The sequence below is a fragment of the Lutra lutra genome, chromosome 6 (genome assembly GCF_902655055.1).
Source record: "Lutra lutra chromosome 6, mLutLut1.2, whole genome shotgun sequence".
In the NCBI taxonomy this organism is placed as follows: domain Eukaryota; kingdom Metazoa; phylum Chordata; class Mammalia; order Carnivora; family Mustelidae; genus Lutra; species Lutra lutra.
In genome coordinates, this window is record NC_062283.1 from 108,501,861 (window position 1) to 108,521,186 (window position 19,326).

At 39.5% G+C, this 19,326-nt stretch overlaps 1 protein-coding gene across 2 annotated transcripts in view; it reads left to right on the forward strand.

Moving 5' to 3' along the window:
• Positions 1–19,326, forward strand: part of LOC125102548 (uncharacterized) — a 93,517-nt gene that overhangs the window by 43,692 nt on the left and 30,499 nt on the right. Inside the window, exons 4-5 of one of the 2 annotated variants that reach the window (XR_007128149.1) lie at positions 16,236–16,335; positions 16,682–16,819. The exons of the other annotated variant lie outside the window; for it this stretch is intronic. The gene's annotated coding sequence lies outside the window, so the exon portion shown is untranslated. The remainder of the gene's footprint in view (positions 1–16,235; positions 16,336–16,681; positions 16,820–19,326) is intronic. 2 annotated transcript variants of the gene reach the window in all.

A 19,326-nucleotide genomic window follows, 5' to 3' on the forward strand; every position in this document is an offset into this window, starting at 1 on the left:
GATCACAGGACTAATGATGTCCTGATTTACCCCAGGAGAACTACAGCAGACGTTAGTGGTGGTTGATGAGCCATCAAAGGTGGGCTTAAGGGCCCAGTACCAGCAGGTCTGCCCAGATTTGCATTTTGCCTTCACCCAGTGATGAGTGGTTCTATGTCCTGAATAAGTTACTGTGCTGCATAAACCCCAATTGCCCCTCCAATCTATTCTCCATTCCACTCTGCTCTGTATCCTAGAGGCTGGCCTCTAGGGACTATATCACCAAGTGCTCTTGCCCTCTGGTTTTCCATTCGGGTCAGCCAAAGGAAAATGCTTTAGGAGATCAGAGAGAGGGAAGAGAGAGGTCAGGGTATTTATTTCCAGCCACCTGCCTGCCAGGTCACAGATTGAGCATGATTGTGTCTTTCTATCAAAGGCTTCAGTTTCTGCTGGCTGGCCTTATAATATTCCAGCCAGGGATAGTAAAATCTTCCTGATAGGGTTAGGCCCTTACCATTATTTAACTTTGCTCACAATTTTGTCAATAACCTCTTTATTAAACTCTATTCGCCCCTTTTGAGGACGCCATCTTTCCCTGCTTGGAAGGATCTTAACTGGTACAATCCTTTTTTATCTCTAAATCTGTTTCCTCATTTATAAAACAGTGACAATAATAGCACCTATATCACAGAAGTTAAGTGAGGTAATGTAGGTAAAATTCTTGGCGGAGCACGTAACACATAGTAAGTGCTCGATGAATGTTAGCTGTCTTTATCATTATATTATCATTGTAATTATTGTTTTTATTCAGGACCCAGTCATTGGGACCAAGATAAGAATGCTGAAAGTTGGAGTTTCCCACCCAAAGCTCCACTCGAGTCAGGATACTTGGCAACGTATAAGTGCAACAAAAGTTTGGGTCCCATTAGACCCATTATGTGATAAATCCTTCTTTGCCAGTATCTCTGTGACTGATAAAACTCCCAGCAGGATCGTTCCGATCATTATTTCTGAGTGCATTTGTAAGGCCAAAGGTTAGTACTCCTCCCATTTATTAATCCCTTGCTGCAAATTAAGCTAATTTAGAGAAGGAATTCTTTTTTTTTTTTAAGATTTTATCCATTTATTTGACAGACAGAGATCACAAGTAAGCAGAGAGGCGGGCAGAGAAAGAGAGGGAAGCAGGTTCCCTGCTGAGCAGAGAGCCTGATGCGGGGCTCAATCCTAGGATCCTGGGATCATGACCTGAGCTGAAGGCAGAGGCTTTAACCTACTGAGCCACCCAGGTGCCCCTAGAGAAGGAATTCTTAATCAGTAGCAAGAGATAGAGGAAAAAACTCCTAAGAATATAAAAAGGCACTACTGCAACTTAGGGAAGCATGGCTTATTTCATCCTAAATACTTTATAATTCCCAAATATGGAATATACGACAGTGGAAAGAAAGCACTATTTAAAAGAAATGCTGCAATTTGTATAATTATTCTCATAGCCTCTGTGGCTTAGATCAGTTAATTTATTTGGTCATTTAAGAGATAACAGCCTTCATGAAGCTGGGTTACAGATTATATCTCCACATCGGCCTCCTAGCACAGAGGAACATTCTTCTGCATGATTGAAATCTGTACTCATTGCCTGATGTTCCAACTTGCACATGAATGATGATGATCATAAGAACAATGGAAAGTGGGGGAATGTTTGGTACCAATCAATTCACACAAGAAGAAGAAAAATCCAAGTGCATGGTTTGCTCTGAGTGGGTAAATAGTATTATTTTCCTATACAAAAGGCTGTTTTTTATTTTTTTTAAAGATTTTTATTTATTTGACAGACAGAGATCACAAGCAGGCAGAGAGGCAGGCAGAGAGAGGAGGGGAAGCAGGCTCCCTGCTGAGCAGAGAGCCCCATGTGGGGCTCCATCCCAGGACCCTGGGATCATGGCATGAGCCGAAGGCAGAGGCTTTAACCCACGGAGCCACCCAGGCGCCCCGAAAAGGCTGTTTTTTAAAATGTGATTGGACTAAATTGTCATGTGAAGAAAGAGCAATTTAACAAACATACAAGTTCTAGTGATGTACCATTAATGTTTGTATTAGTTTCTTAGAGCTACCCCAAACTGGGTGGCTTAAAACAACAAAATCCTATTATCCCACAGTTTTGGAGGCTTGAAGTCCAAAATCAAGGTGTCAGCAAGACTATGTTCTCCCTGAAGTTTCCAGTGGAGCATCCTTCCTTGCCTTTTCTTATCTTCCACTGGTTGCCAGCAATCTTTGCCTTTCCTTGGTTGTGTCAGTCTAAATCCAGTCTCTGCCTCTGTCTTCATGTGGCCATCATTCCCGTATGTCCAAATTTCCCTCTTTTTATAAGGACACCAGTCATACTGGATATGGGCTCACCTTACTCTCTATGACCTCATCTTCCTTGATTCTATCTGCAAAGACTCTGTTTCCAAATAAGGTCATGTTCATAGGGTTCTGGGTGGACATGAATTTTAGGGGGACGCTACTCAATCCATTGCAGTGTCTGTTATGCTAACTACTCAAGAGTTGGTTCACCTCTAAGTGGCTGTTTTAAGCTTTTTTTTTTTTTCTTTTCTTCTTTGATAGTTAATTTCTATCTTTTTAAGCCCCTCTTCTTTTCCTTATTTGACTTGCTCATCTGGGGAGAGAAATTTAAGTTACATCATTTTGGCAATTATACAGCAGGCAGGCTTTGTCTGTGGGACTAGTGGTTTGTCACTCCCCACCCCTACCCCATGTGGTATAAAGTGATATTTTCACTGTCTCTTTGCTACATGGGGGATATGGGTTATTGAGGAGAGGAGATTGCTGTGAATGATGAGCCATCAGCAAGCTTCTCCACTTAGTGTTTTATAGTCCATAGACCTCAATGAGATGCCCTGCCCAGTAATTCCCAGTTCTTTGTTGCCTACCCCACAACTACCTCCTTCCTTGCATTCTCTTCCTTGAAGTTACTCCTCAGAGGACATCCTTGGCAAACAGACTTCCTTTCAGCCCCACCTAATATATCACTTTAAAAGAATCCCACAGTTCTTTCCCATTTCCCAGCAGATGTATATTTACCATAAACGAACATGTAGGATGGATGGTTTATTGGGCAGAGAGGAAACATGGAAGCAGAGAGCAGTAGAATCTTACACATTTCCAGCCCCTGCCTGCTCAGCCTCATCCCTACCTTTCCCCAAGTAAGGAAGAGTTGCTCAGCTGATTGTTTGGTCTGAGTTGACTAACTGGTGGTCTAATGATCAGAGTTCTTGTGTTCAGGCTTATACACTCATAGGCTCTCTTCTGTGGCCCTCCGTTGTGCTGCTGGTACAGTGAGCAGGCCAGATGCTCTCTTGCTGCTCCATCAAATCGTGCCTCTACTTGTCAGACATTACTTTGATTTCTGGACCAGATCACTGGTCAGAAGATGCTATGAGCCTAATGCGGGTTAGGGGTTGGGAATAAGAAGAAGCTCTACTCAGTTGCTCAGAGGATGCTGCCTACACCCTCCAACCTAAGTGTATCTTCACTTTGCACTGGACGTAATTGGCTAAGCCGATGAAAACCAACACCCCTAGCGTTTTGCACTTGGCTTTCCGGTTACATATGTGCATGCTAGCACTCATGTCTCAGCAGGAGGAGCGATTGTTGGAGAAGAATATGCATATTTTGGATCCTTTAGCCAAGTTATCCCAAACAACCCAGCAACACCTCTCTAACAAGTCTGTTACAGACAATGTCTAAAATAAGAGAGCTGTATTGTTGAGTTAATGTACCTAGGCCATTTATTAGTTCAAATGATTGGGAACTGGCCACATTGTGGTAGCCCACGCGTGTTCCCAGGTAGGCCATTGCAAAGGTGAAACTGTGTTCATCGGTTATTAAAGATATGCAGCATGTACTTTGGAAGCAGCTTTGCATTAATCTATTGCATGGATGTACAGCAAAAGAGAATATCATTCTTTTTTTTTTTTTTTTATAAACATATATTTTTATCCCCAGGGGTACAGGTCTGCAAATCGCCAAGTTTACACACTTCACAGCACTCACCATAGCACATACCCTCCCCAATATCCATAACACCACCCCCCCTCTCCCAAACCCCCTCCCCCATCAACCCTCAGTTTGTTTTGTGAGATTAAGAGTCACTTATGGTTTATCTCCCTCCCAAACCCATTTTGTTTCATTTACTCTTCTCCTACTCCCTTAAACCCCCATGTTGCATCTCCTCTCCCTCATATCAGGGAGATCATATGATAGTTGTCTTTCTCCAATTGACTGATTTCACTAAGCATGATACCCTCTAGTTCCATCCACGTCGTCGCAAATGGCAAGATTTCATTTCTTTTGATGGCTGCATAGTATTCCATTGTGTATATATACCACATCTTCTTTATCCATTCATCTGTAGATGGACATCTAGGTTCTTTCCATAGTTTGGCTATTGTAGACATTGCTGCTATAAACATTCGGGTGCACGTGCCCCTTCGGATCACTACGTTTGTATCTTTAGGGTAAATACCCAGCAGTGCAATTGCAGGGTCATAGGGTAGTTCTATTTTCAACATTTTGAGGAACCTCCATGCTGTTTTTCAGAGTGCTTGCACCAGCTTGCATTCCCGCCAACAGTGTAGGAGGGTTCCCCTTTCTCCGCATCCTCACCAGCATCTGTCATTTCCTGACTTGTTAATTTTAGCCATTCTGACTGGTGTGAGGTGATATCTCATGGTGGTTTTGATTTGTATTTCCCTGATGCCGAGTGATGTGGAGCACTTTTTCATGTGTCTGTTGGCCATCTGGATGTCTTCTTTGCAGAAATGTCTGTTCATGTCCTCTGCCCATTTCTTGATTGGATTATTTGTTCTTTGGGTGTTGAGTTTGCTAAGTTCTTTATAGATTTTGGACACTAGCCCTTTATCTGATATGTCATTTGCAAATATCTTCTCCCATTCTGTCAGTTGTCTTTTGGTTTTTTTAACTGTTTCCTTTGCTGTGCAAAAGCTTTTGATCTTGATAAAATCCCAATAGTTCATTTTTGCCCTTGCTTCCCTTGCCTTTGGTGATGTTCCTAGGAAGATGTTGCTGTGGCTGAGGTCAAAGAGGTTGTTGCCTGTGTTCTCCTTGAGGATTTTGATGGATTCCTTTCTCACATTGAGATCCTTCATCCATTTTGAGTCTATTTTTATGTGTGGTGTAAGGAAATGATCCAATTTCATTTTTCTGCATGTGGCTGTCCAATTTTCCCAACACCATTTATCGAAGAGGCTGTCTTTGTTCCATTGGACATTCTTTCCTGCTTTGTCGAAGATGAGTTGACCATAGAGTCGAGGGTCTATTTCTGGGCTCTCTATTCTGTTCCATTGATCTATGTGTCTGTTTTTGTGCCAGTACCATGCTGTCTTGATGATGACAGCTTTGTAATAGAGCTTGAAGTCCGGAATTGTGATGCCACCAACTTTGGCTTTCTTTTTCAATATTCCTTTGGCTATTCGAGGTCTTTTCTGGTTCCATATAAATTTTAGGATTATTTGTTCCATTTCTTTGAAAAAAAAATGGATGGTACTTTGATAGGAATTGCATTAAATGTGTAGATTGCTTTAGGTAGCATAGACATTTTCACAATATTTATTCTTCCAATCCAGGAGCATGGAACACTTTTCCATTTCTTTGTGTCTTCCTCAAATTCTTTCATGAGTACTTTATAGTTTTCTGAGTATAGATTCTTAGTCTCTTTGGTTAGGTTTATTCCTAGGTTTCTTATAGTTTTGGGTGCAATTGTAAATGGGATGGACTCCTTAATTTCTCTTTCTTCTGTCTTGTTGTTGGTGTAGAGAAATGCAACTGATTTCTGTGCATTGATTTTATATCCTGACACTTTACTGAATTCCTGTACAAGTTCTAGCAGTTTTGGAGTGGAGTCTTTTGGGTTTTCCACATATAGTATCATATCATCTGCAAAGAGTGATAGTTTGACTTCTTCTTTACCGATTTGGATGCCTTTAATTTCCTTTTGTTGTCTGATTGCTGAGGCTAGGACTTCTAGTACTATGTTGAATAGCAGTGGTGATAACGGACATCCCTGTCGTGTTCCTGACCTTAGCGGAAAAGCTTTCAGTTTTTCTCCATTGAGAATGATATTTGCGGTGGGTTTTTCATAGATGGCTTTGATAATATTGAGGTATGTGCCGTCTATCCCTACACTTTGAAGAGTTTTGATCAGGAAGGGATGCTGTACTTTGTCAAATGCTTTTTCAGCATCTATGGAGAGTATCCTATGGTTCTTGTTCTTTCTTTTATTAATGTGTTGTATCACATTGATTGATTTGCGGATGTTGAACCAACCTTGCAGCCCTGGAATAAATCCCACTTGGTCGTGGTGAATAATTCTTTTAATGTACTGTTGAATCCTATTGGCTAGTATTTTGGCGAGAATTTTTGCATCTGTGTTCATCAAGGATATTGGTCTGTAGTTCTCTTTTTTGATGGGATCCTTGTCTGGTTTGGGGATCAAGGTGATGCTGGCCTCATAAAATGAGTTTCGAAGTTTTCCTTCCATTTCTATTTTTTGGAACAGTTTCAGAAAAATAGGAATTAGTTCTTCTTTAAATGTTTGGTAGAATTCCCCCGGGAAGCCATCTGGCCCTGGGCTTTTGTTTGTTTGGAGATTTTTGATGACTGTTTCAATCTCCTTACTGGTTATGGGTCTGTTCAGGCTTTCTAGTTCTTCCTGGTTCAGTTGTGGTAGTTTATATGTCTCTAGGAATGCATCCATTTCTTCCAGATTGTCAAATTTGTTGGCGTAGAGTTGCTCATAGTATGTTCTTATAATTGTCTGTATTTCTTTGGTGTTCGTTGTGATCTCTCCTCTTTCATTCATGATTTTATTTATTTGGGTCCTTTCTCTTTTCTTTTTGATAAGTCTGGCCAGGGGTTTATCAATCTTATTAATTCTTTCAAAGAACCAGCTCCTAGTTTCGTTGATTTGTTCCATTGTTTTTTTGGTTTCTATTTCATTGATTTCTGCTCTGATCTTTATGATTTCTCTTCTCCTGCTGGGTTTAGGGTTTCTTTCTTGTTCTTTCTCCAGCTCCTTTAGGTGTAGGGTTAGGTTGTGTACCTGAGACCTTTCTTGTTTCTTGAGAAAGGCTTGTACCGCTATATATTTTCCTCTCAGGACTGCCTTTGTTGTGTCCCACAGATTCTGAACTGTTGTGTTTTCATTATCATTTGTTTCCATAAATTTTTTCAATTCTTCTTTGATTTCCTGGTTGACCCATTCATTCTTTAGAAGGATGCTGTTTAGTCTCCATGTATTTGGGCTCTTTCCAAATTTCCTCTTGTGATTGAGTTCTAGCTTTAGAGCATTGTGGTCTGAAAATATGCAGGGAATGATCCCAATCTTTTGATACCGGTTGAGACTTGATTTAGGACCAAGAATGTGATCTATTCTGGAGAATGTTCCATGTGCACTAGAGAAGAATGTGTATTCTGTTGCTTTGGGATGAAATGTTCTGAATATATCTGTGATGTCCATCTGGTCCAGTGTGTCATTTAAGGCCTTGATTTCCTTGTTGATCTTTTGCTTGGATGATCTGTCCATTTCAGTGAGGGGAGTGTTAAAATCCCCTACTATTATTGTATTCTTGTCGATGTGTTTCTTTGATTTTGTAATTAATTGGTTTATATAGTTGGCTGCTCCCACGTTAGGGGCATAGATATTTAAAATTGTTAGATCTTCTTGTTGGACAGTTCCTTTGAGTATGATATAGTGTCCTTCCTCATCTCTTATTATAGTCTTTGGCTTAAAATCTAATTGATCTGATATAAGGATTGCCACTCCTGCTTTCTTCTGATGTCCATTAGCATGGTAAATTCTTTTCCACCCCCTCACTTTAAACCTGGAGGTGTCTTCGGGTGTAAGATGAGTTTCTTGTAGGCAACATATAGATGGTTTTGGTTTTTTTATCCATTCTGATACCCTGTGTCTTTTGATTGGGGCATTTAGCCCATTAACATTCAGGGTAAGTATTGAGAGATATGAATTTAGTGCCATTGTATTGCCTGTAAGGTGACTGTTATTGTATATTGTCTCTGTTTCTTTCTGATCTACTACTTTGAGGGTCTCTCTTTGCTTAGAGGACCCCTTTCAATATTTCCTGTAGAGCTGGTTTGGTATTTGCAAATTCTTTCAGTTTTTGTTTGTCCTGGAAGCTTTTAATCTCTCCGTCTATTTTCAATGATAGCCTAGCTGGATATAGTATTCTTGGCTGCATGTTTTTCTCATTTAGTACTCTGAATATATCATGCCAGCTCTTTCTGGCCTGCCAGGTCTCTGTGGATAAGTCTGCTGCCAATCTAATATTTTTACCATTGTACGTTACAGACTTCTTTTCCCGGGCTGCTTTCAGGATCTTTTCTTTGTCACTAAGACTTGTCAATTTTACTATTAGGTGACGGGGTGTAGACCTATTCTTATTGATTTTGAGGGGGGTTCTCTGAACCTCCTGGATTTTGATGCTTGTTCCCTTTGCCATATTGGGGAAATTCTCTCCAATAATTCTCTCCAATATACCTTCTGCTCCCCTCTCTGTTTCCTCTTCTTCTGGAATCCCAATTATTCTAATGTTGTTTCGTCTTATGGTGTCACTTATCTCTCGAATTCTCCCCTCGTGGTCCAGTAGCTGTTTGTCCCTCTTTTGCTCAGCTTCTTTATTCTCTGTCATTTGGTCTTCTATATCGCTAATTCTTTCTTCTGCCTCATTTATCCTAGCAGTGAGAGCCTCCATTTTTGATTGTACCTCATTAATAGCTTTTTTGATTTCAACTTGGTTAGATTTTAGTTCTTTTGTTTCTCCAGAAAGGGCTTTTATATCTCCCGAGAGGGTTGCTTTAATATCTTCCATGCCTTTTTCAAGCCCGGCTAGAACCTTGAGAATCGTCATTCTGAACTCTATATCAGACATGTTACCAATGTCTGTATTGATTAGGTCCCTAGCCTTTGGTACTGCTTCCTGTTCTTTTTTTTGTTGTGAATTTTTCCGCCTTGTCATTTTGTCCAGATAAGAGTATATGAAGGAGCAAGTAAAATACTAAAAGGGTGGCAACAACCCCAGGAAAATATGCTTTAGCCAAATCAGAAGAGATCCCAAATCGTGAGGGGGTAGAAAGGGGATTAAAAGGGGTTCAGAAAGAAAAAAAAAAAGAACCTTTTAAAAAAAGAAAGCCAATAAAGAAAAAAATATAAAAAGGAAAAATATACATATATATTAGATAAACTATTCAAAAAACGTTAAAAAAGAAAACGGTAAAAGTTAAAAAAATTTAGCAGAAGAAGAGAAAAAAAATTGAAAAAGAAAAAAAATATTAAATTAACTGCAAGGCTAAAGAATCATGGGGAGAAAGCCATGAGTTCCATGCTTTGCTTTCTTCTCCTCTGGAATTCCGCCGTTCTCCTTGGTATAGAAACTGCACTCCTTGGTAGGTAAACTTGGTCCTGGCTGGGTTTCTCGTTGATCTTCTGGGGGAGGGGCCTGTTGTAGTGATTCTCTAGTGTCTTTGCCCCAGGCGGAGTTGCACCGCCCTTACCCGGGGCCGGGCTGGGTAATCTGCTCGGGTTTGCTGGGTTTGCTTTCGGGAGCTTTTGTTCCCTGAGCGCGCTTTCCGTAGAGTTCTTTCAGATAGTGGTTGATTTTTTGTTTCTAGAATTGCTGTTCTTCTCTTCAATCTCCCGTTGGATTTGTAGGTGTTTGCAATGTTTAGATAAGCTATTTAGCTGATCTCCTGCTACCTGAAGTAGTCTCAGCTGCTACTTCTCCGCCATCTTGACTCCTCCCCCACCGAGAATATCATTCTTCATGGCTCAGGCTAATGTGTTACTAAGTGGTTATTAGACACTAGTGCTTATGTCTCTGTATAAAACTTCATTTTTACAGGATACCGTAAGTTTTTATTAAACTTATTCAGTGACAAGTTTGGAAATTGTGGCAATATTTTAGATCCTGTCATTAATTGTCTATATATAGGAATCTAGTTATTTGTCTTATCAAAGAGAAAGGTTATTATAATTGTGAAGACTATCATTTATGAAAGGTCTGTTACAGGATCATTGGCTAAATCAGAATTTAGAAATGAGGCTCACAGGGCGCCTGGGTGGCTCAGTGGGTTAAGCCGCTGCCTTCAGCTCAGGTCATGATCCCAAGTCCTGGGTTCAAGCCCCACATCGGGCTTTCTGCTCAGCAGGGAGCCTGCTTCCTCCTCTCTCTCTGCCTGCCTCTCTGCCTACTTGTGATTTCTCTCTGTCAAATAAATAAATAAAATCTTTTAAAAAAATAAATAATAAATAAAAAAAATAAATAGAAATGAGGCTCACTTTTTTTTAAGATTTATTTATTTATTTGTTTGTTTGTTTATTTATTTGTCAGACAGAGATCACAAGTAGTCAGAGAGGCAGGCAGAGAGGGGGGGGGGAAGCAGGCTCCCCGCTGAGCAGAAAGCCCGATGTGGGGCTTAATCCCAGGACCCAGAGATCATGACCGGAGCCCAAGGCAGAGGCTTAACCTACTGGGCCACCCAGGTGCCTCAGAAATGAGGCTCACTTTAAGTTAAGCTAAAATATATATTTAACTGCAGAAGCCATTAAAACCAGCAGGATTATTAACCATCTTAAATGGATTGGCTGAACAAACCTAAATTTAAAAAATCTTGGGGAGTCTGGGTAGCTCAGTGGGTTAAAGCCTCTGCCTTCAGCTCAGGTTATGATCCCAGGGTCCTGGGATCGAGCCCCACATCGGGCTCTCTGCTCAGTGGGGAGCCTGCTTCCCCTGCTCTCTCTCTGCCTGCCTCTCTGCCTACTTCTGATCTCTGTCTGTCAAATAAATAAATAAAATCTTTAAATTTAAAAATCTCTATATACAACTTTGACCTAATAAAATAATTGTTTGCTCTATTTAATAAGAATAAGAGTATTTATATATATATATATATATATATATATATATGATTTTTTAAAATTCTATTTATTTATTTGACACAGAGAGAGACATCATAAGTAGGCTGAGAGGCAGGCAGAGAGAGGAGGGAAGCAGGTTCCCTGCCGAGCAGAAAGCCCAATGCAGGGCTCGATCCCAGGACCCTGAGATCATGACCTGGGCCGAAGGCAGAGGTTTAACCCACTGAGCCACCCAGGCACCCCAAGAGTATATATTTTTAAAAAATTAAAATTTTACTTATATCTAAGTTAGCCAGTTGGTTACTCTTTTAACATTTCTTTTGTTCCAATATGATATAAATAAAGATTAAAAAAATATATAAACAAAACTATTAGAAATATTTTGTCACAGATAACATACAATTATTATTATTATCATGGCTGACAGACACAATATAGGTAAAAATTTCCAGTAAATTCAGAAGGAAGAGATAACTGTGATTTCGTGGGGCCATTGTTCCAGAACTTAAGTGTACTCTTTGATGGGACAAACTGCTACTTGTTTTTACCTACAGGACATTAAGATTCATTGCTCTGAAATTGTTAGTAAAAGTGCATTAGTAATTGCTTATCTATAAGGTTATCTTTGCTGCGACAGACAGCAAAGTTCTTATGTAGCTTTTATTTACAAATATACATGCGACTCCCACAATGTGTAAAAGGCAGCATATCTTTAAGTAATTTTGCTTCTTTATGACTTTGTCAGTGAACTTTCAGGAAATGGCAGAGTAGCTTCCTTTTGAGCCCGAGGAAGCAATGCCTGTAATCAGAGGCCAAGGAGAGTCCACTGGGGGGAAACTAAAGCCCGCAAAAATTAAATACTTATCCAGGCGACCCAGAAAAATCATTAAGCACAAATCCTCTGACTCCCAAGACAAGCTCTTTTTGACCCTCATTTATGATGTCACATGCCTCCCTATGGCACTTTCCGAACACGCCTCTCCTGGTGTATGCTTCGGCACAGCTAGCTTTATTGAGGCTGTTAACCAGGCCTTGAAATGTGTGTTCCACTTGGCGGTGTTAGGCAGTTTCAGATGTAGGATCTGAACCAGGTCCTTACCACCACATAGCGACTTCAGTCCTTTTGGACAACTTCAATGGAACAACACTAGAAAATCCTTGCACGGATCATGAGCAACGTGTGACCCCCAACCTCTTCTCAGTTCATGTAATCTTTCATCTCTTCCAGGGTATCTGGACTGGATTGTTGTTCCCATTTATGCTGCCTCATCTCTCAGTGGTTTAAAGAAATAGTTAACTATGCAAACATGAAGATTGCAACTGAGAAATATTCAAAAAGTGTTTGTATTGCTTGCTTTTTTTTTTTTTTTTAATTTGGCTTAATTGCTCAAGGTGAATTAACAAGATGGCTACCAACTCACTGCGAATGAGATCGTGTGAAATCTGTCAACCTACTCCAATCTTGCTTCTGGATCCTGTGTTACTAGAGTTCTTCCCATGGCCGAGGCATCGTTCTTTCTTGTATCCATGGCTGTGTCTGTTAAGACCTTTCATACAATAGCCTCAGAACTCTGGTTGCAATTAGGGTTTTGATTAGCTGTCAGTGATGTCATAGCCATGGTTATTTTAAATCCACTGTGCTAAGTGTTTTCCTTTTCTTAATGTACTGTAGAAATTCCATTGCTTGACAGCAATAAGACACTTCAGGCACTACATTTCAGGGCCAATATTGCACTTCTCATGGAGTTAAGACACTTGGCCTTCAGCCTCGTGACTTATAACACAATCTGAGTTATGCTATAATCACCCAGATATATACATGGCCTGTTGTGTTTTATGGCTTAAATGGAACCTGTCCCAGCGCCTCATCAACTGACAAGGTGGGAATATAGCCCCGAATGACTGTTCAGATTCCCACTGGGAGTTGCTTTTGGTCAGATCTCCTTTTGCTATTCAGGGGTTACACTGAAACTATAGAGGCCTTCGGTATATTTACCACACAACAGAAATCAAAACTTCCAGCATCTCAGGTCTCGCTGCCAGACTGCCCAACTTAGGTTGCCAAATATCTCCCTCTCAACACATTTATTGAACTTTAAAACGGCAGAACACCATTGAATGAAGTCCAGTAATTTTTATAGGATATATTTAAGTCACTAGACTTTGAAGACTATTCCAACATTAATTAGAAAGTTTCTGTGTCTGGATAACATATTGTTAACAGTTATTTTGCAAGTGCTAATGGCAAGATGGAAGATTTCCAATAATTTTATTGAGGAAGTAGCAATTAAAATGTTGAGCACTACAGGGTACATACAAAATAAAAATAATTTTGCAAACATGGCACTGTATTTCATGACAGAGATGGAGATGTACTCTTTCTTTTCACACAGATATAACGATTTTGCCTTTCCACCTGTTTTTATTCAGAGAAGATCAAGAGGTCTCTTTTTTGTTTGTTTGTTAATATTTAAAGGCAGTGTGAAATGCCAGCGCTCCAGGCTGGCTTGATATTATTTACCACAACATCATGAAATGATTTTAAGACAAGTTGTTATCCATATTTCTTTCAATAACAAATATCATTAAAATGAGCTCATTGGCTTTGTGTGACAATTTATGACTCTGGAAACGCATGAGCTGTCTTTTCTAAAGACTTTCAAAGACCTCATCTAGCATGGTTTTCCTCCAGAGCTCTCTTGGGTGACCACCCAGCTTCCAGACTCACCCTACCACAGTCAGCCAGCATCTTCAGGTCATTAGCCTGTCAGAACCCTGACAGCAGAATGATGGACAGCAGGACGTGGCAGGTGGGAGGGAGAGCCCTCGAGTACATATGGTGTCAGGGGCAAGACCTAGAGGATTAAAAGAACTTGCCCATGGTCACACAGCTGGGGAGCAGTAGACAGTACATGTAGACTTGGTCCAGGAGTGTGCCATCTTTACCACATTGCTTCCAATCATTTTAAATTTAGAGTGAGAATTGTCAATTGTACAATCAAGACAGAATAAAAATAAACTAATTTTCTGTCAGTTTGGTGACATTATATTTTGAAAGGGATTTTAGACCAAGAGCACAGCTGCTTTCCAACTTTACTTGATCACCACTTTCTTTTTTAGGCATATTCTGATTGCTGTATAACTTGGACCCAGGTTTCCCTCATTCATTTGGTAAAATAATTCTTTTACCTGTATTTTTAATTTTGGTTTAGATCTATAGTTGGAATGCTTATCAGGACTGGCTGATGATATCAACACTATGCTATGCTGTAATATCACTAAAGGAAGTTTCCTGCTAAAATATTTTATTAAGGTTCTGCTTTTGGGGGATTGATATGTACTTCCCTTGGTTTTCCTTTGTGGATCATTTCTTAAAAACACCTTTTCTCTGAAGGATCACACAAGAGCAGTAGGATCAGGAATCAGTTTTTCTTTTTTCACTCAAGAAAAATAAGCATACAGAAACCGAAGTTATCTAAGAATTTTTCACGCATTTTTGCTAAATCAGGGATTTTTGGAAACATTTTTATGAGTCAGTCCTCGGAAAGAGAGTAGTTCTTATTAATGGGGTTTCCTCTGTTTTAGCTTATATACTTATGGAATTCTTATATTCTCATATTACTTTATTTACTCAGTCTTACGAATTCTAAATATTAAAGTAGATTATTAGATTTATAATTAATTTTCTTAACTATTTCGTTTAATAACCTATCAATATCAAGGGCATATGAATATCAGTTGAGTAATGCCTTCCTAGAGATTCATAATCCAAACTAAAATACTAAAATACAACCTAAAATACTTCTTTATGTTGCCATCCTATAAGAAGATTGATCATTAGTTGCTTTATTGCCTCTTATGAGAGGATTTACTATTTGTTATTTATTCCTTAGTAGATATTCTTGGTTCATAGTGAGTGAATATATGACCACCCCACCTTTGCCTCACAAGGGACAAATATGTCCTTTCTTCTTATGCTCAATGTGTTATGATCTCTTCACTTAATGGATGTTCAAAAAACTTCTCACAATCAGGTGGGCAGCTGAAGATATGTATTTAATTCATGTATTTTTTTCTTCAAGAAAATCAATCCCGATTCTTGAGTCACAGAGACCCTTGTGTTTAGAAAAAAAAATATATTATTGATTATACACAGATGACATTGAATATTTTTCTGATTTTTCCAAGTGATTTTTGAAACTTCCAGACCATGAAAGAGAGTGAGGCTTCTGCTTAAGAACCAATATCAGGAATAGATAGTAAATGTTCAGTGAATTTCAGCATTAAAATGTCGCTCTTCTATTTTGCTAATATACCTCAAAGAACATGTACAAAATTGATTTTGAAAGACAAGTTTTTAATGCTAGAAATAAAACTTTTATAATAGAATTTGGTTATAAAGGTGACCCTAGAAAATAAATAATCTTCCTGTTAGTGGTTGGGCCCCCTGGGAACCAATTAGTGAAATCTTGGTGAAAATTTTGTGTCAGGTTCTGAAACAGTTAACGTCTGAAAGGTGTACATTTATCCCCAGGATGGATGTAAGTGCATTTGATGGGATGAGTGTCGTTAAAAAGAACTTGGAATAATTGTTACCTATACAGGAATCACTGGAAAAAACACAAGTTACCTGTAACTGAAAGCTTTTATGACCAATACTCCAGAATTCTTGCTTCTTTCCTCTAGATTTTGTTTCATGTCCTCATGATGCTATAGCTGTTCTATCAGATGTTAAGCACCAGAGTTTGGACTAGACCCAGTGTAGCCAATGAGAGGCAGTATCCTCTAGAATTTGATGGTCTGGGCTTTGAAGACTGACAGATGTGGGTTTGGTTACTGTTTCTGCTTTCCAGTCTGTGTGAAGTTGGAAAATCCAAGTGTATATGACTTCCTCTTACTATATTGCTTCTAACCAGAATGGTAAGACAATTACAGGGACTGAAAGGGCAAACACTTTCAGAATATATTAAAAATATGCATTTTTTTAATGGAAAGGGCTCTTTATTTCAATAACCCACCAGTCTTGTGATCTTGTCAAATTATCTATGAAGACAGTTTTTGATGATGTTCTTATTGAAAGAAGGCTAGCAGTGGTGAAGACTTCTAGATGATCAGCCAAAGCTTTTCTTTCCTTTCCAGCGCACATAGCCAGATGACGCTTCCCAGACTGTCTTATACTAAAGTGTAGCCAGGTGACTGGGTTTTAGTCAGTGGATGGAATAGCAGTGATCTGTAGTATTTCTGAGCTTGGTGCATAAAAAACCTCCCATGATAGATAGATTCTCTGTGCTCTTTTCCTTCACAGGAATTGATGTAGAGGAGTATGGCAACATCGGAAGTTGTGTGTTAAAGCTGGTGGAGCCACAACATGGAAGGAGCCTAGGATCCTGAATCAGTGCCCAGAGGTGAGCCACGGTTAATCAGGAATACTCATTTTGACTGTGCATGAATGAGAAATAAGTGCATGAGGCATTAGAAGCTTTGTTTTTGTTTTTTTTTCTTAATACTAGTGTGTATTACCTTAACTAATATTCTGTATAATTAATATCTCACATAGAATTTATTTTCTTTCATAATTTATTACACGTTAATATTAGGAGTTCTGCTTATCAGCTTTCAATGATGTCATTGCAGATGAGTGAAACAGTTCACATTGAATAACTATGTTTATCCATTGGACGATATCATCACTATACTTACTTTTACTGTTTTTTTTTTGTCATCCCTGAATTTACAAAAATACATGAGAAGCTTGTCCAATTTCAGTTTTTCTTTTACTGAGGCCATGGATCCCCCCCATCCCCACCTTGACACCGGAATTCTGCCTAAAATGAAACAGCAACAGAACAGAGGTCAAGAACTTAGAAAGATTCATATGGAAGAAACCAGGTACAGCTTGATTTAATATCAGTATTTCATGTGTTCAGAGAGTGGAGTTTCAGGCTACAAGATAACAGCCCATCATTTTTATGCCCTTCCATCTGTGAAAAGCTGTTCCTCAATGCACAGTGTATGAACAACCTAGCAGCTTTTCATTTTAGGCACTATATTTTGAAAAAAAGAGAGAGAGAGAGTAAGAGAGATCTTTTGATGCATAACCAAGAACACTTGAAATCTATGGAGTTTTAGGGCCAGACTCACAAAGAATTCAGACTTGCCCCTGAAACATATTTGTAGAGAAAGGTACAGAACACAAATCTTTAAAACGTTGCCTGCTGCATATACAAAACAAAGGTTATGCCCTATACCATCCACCAGTGAAGAAACAAGTGTGTGCATTAAGAGATAATAGAATAGGAGGAGCCACAGGAATAGAATAAGCATTTTAAAGGAGGTTGGCAGGGGGAGGAATAAATAGATGGAACATAAGATTTTTAAGGCAGTGAAAATACTCCGTATGATATTACGAGGGATACGTGCCATTATAGATTTGTCCAGACCCGTAGGCATAATACCAAGACTGAATCCTAATGTAAGCTATGGACTTTTGGTGATTATGTGCCAATGTAGGCTTCGTCACTTATAACAAATGTACCACTCTGGTGGGGGAGACTGTTAATGGTGCAGGCTATGCATGTGTGGGTGTAGGGAGTAGATGGGAAACTTCTGTACCTTTTCTTAATTGAACGTAAAATTGCTCTTTAAAAAAGTCTTTAGGGGGCACCTGGGTGGCTCAGTGGGTTAAAGCCACAGCCTTCGGCCCAGGTCATGATCCCAGGGTCCTGGGATCAAGTCCCACATTGGGCTCTCTGCTCAGCGGGGAGCCTGCTTCCCTTCCTCTCTCTCTGCCTGCCTCTCTGCCTGCCTGTGATCTCTCTGTCTGTCAAATAAATAAATAAAATCTTTAAAAAAAAAAGTCTTTAAAATTTTTAAAGAAAAATCCAAGATGTAATGTATTAACATTTACAGGGTGAGGTTTTGTTTAAAAAGTATGAATAATAATAATAATACAGATAAATCCCATTAAAACAAGTCCCATTGTAAAGCATAAAATAAGAGGGACCCATATTCTCATATTTCTAACAGAACTCCTGGAATAATGCAAGGCAGTAGAAAAACCAGAGGTTTCTATCCCTATCTGTCTTCCTCTCACTCCTGTTGTATTGTACACATCAGTGCAAACCTTGGACTAGGGTTCTTAGGTACCATCCCAGGTTAGGGAGTCATTAGGCAGGGACCTAGCCTCCCATTAAGGTATCCAATAGTACCCATAAGCTATAAAACACTGAAGGACACTGTGGCAACAAAAAGACCAATTAGTCTGAGGATGGCTCTCTCTCTCTCTCTTTTTTTTTTTTTAAAGATTTTATTTATTTACTTATTTGAGTAAGAGAGAGCACGAGCAGTGGGGGAAGGGACAGAGGGAGAGGAGAAGCAGACTCCCCGCTGAGCAGGGAGCCCAACGTGGGACTGGATCCCAGGATCCTGGGATCATGACCTGAGTTGAAGGCAGACGCCTAACTGACTGAACCACCCAGGTTCCCCCAATGGCTCTAATAGCTCCAAGCCTAAAGACAGGATTGTTGCCCCTTTTAACGCACTTTTGTAGTCAAATTTTTCCATGGGAAGGCCTTTCTCTGTGAACTCTTTAGGAGTCATAGGAGCAACTTTTCAGAAAATTAGCACTTTTGTTGAGTCATACCTAAATCATAACAACATGAAAATTCCAACAAGTATAGCTTTTTAACTGAACCACCTTTATCCCAAAGATGATTCTATCACATCTCTTCTGTCCCATCTCTCAGTGTAGGAATTGCAAGCCTCTTCAACACGTGATTCAAGTGAATCATGATATGTATTTTTTTTTAAAAAGATTTTATTTATCTGACAGAGAGAGATCACAAGTGGGCAGACAGGCAAGCAGAGAGAGAGAGAGGAGGAAGCAGGCTCCCTGCAGAGCAGAGAGCCCGATGTGGGACTCGATCCCAGGACCCTGAGATCATGACCTGAGCTGAAGGCAGAGGCTTAACCACTGAGCCACCCAGGTGCCCCATGATATGTATTTTTTTAAAAAACTTTTAAAGTGTAAAGAGATGTGTCTCTGAGATGGTCTTTTGAGCTGCCATTCATTCATTCATTCATTCATTCCACTTTAACTAAACACCTGCTATGTTCTAGGCCCTAAGTACTGTAAAGCCTTAAGGAATACATAAACAAAAAACAATCAATTAAAAACCAAAGCATCCAACAGTTCTTGGGTGTTTTGAAATGAAGTGTTGAATGTCCATCATTTTACTTCATCCTCCCAATAAGCCTACAAAGGAGGTACTAGTAGGATCCTTATTTTCCAGAGGAGCAAACAGGTATAGAGTTGTTAAGTTGCCCACCCAAACTGGAAAAGGGCAAGAGCCCAGGTTTGTTCTACCCTAGCATGTGTGCTTCAATCTCCAAACAAT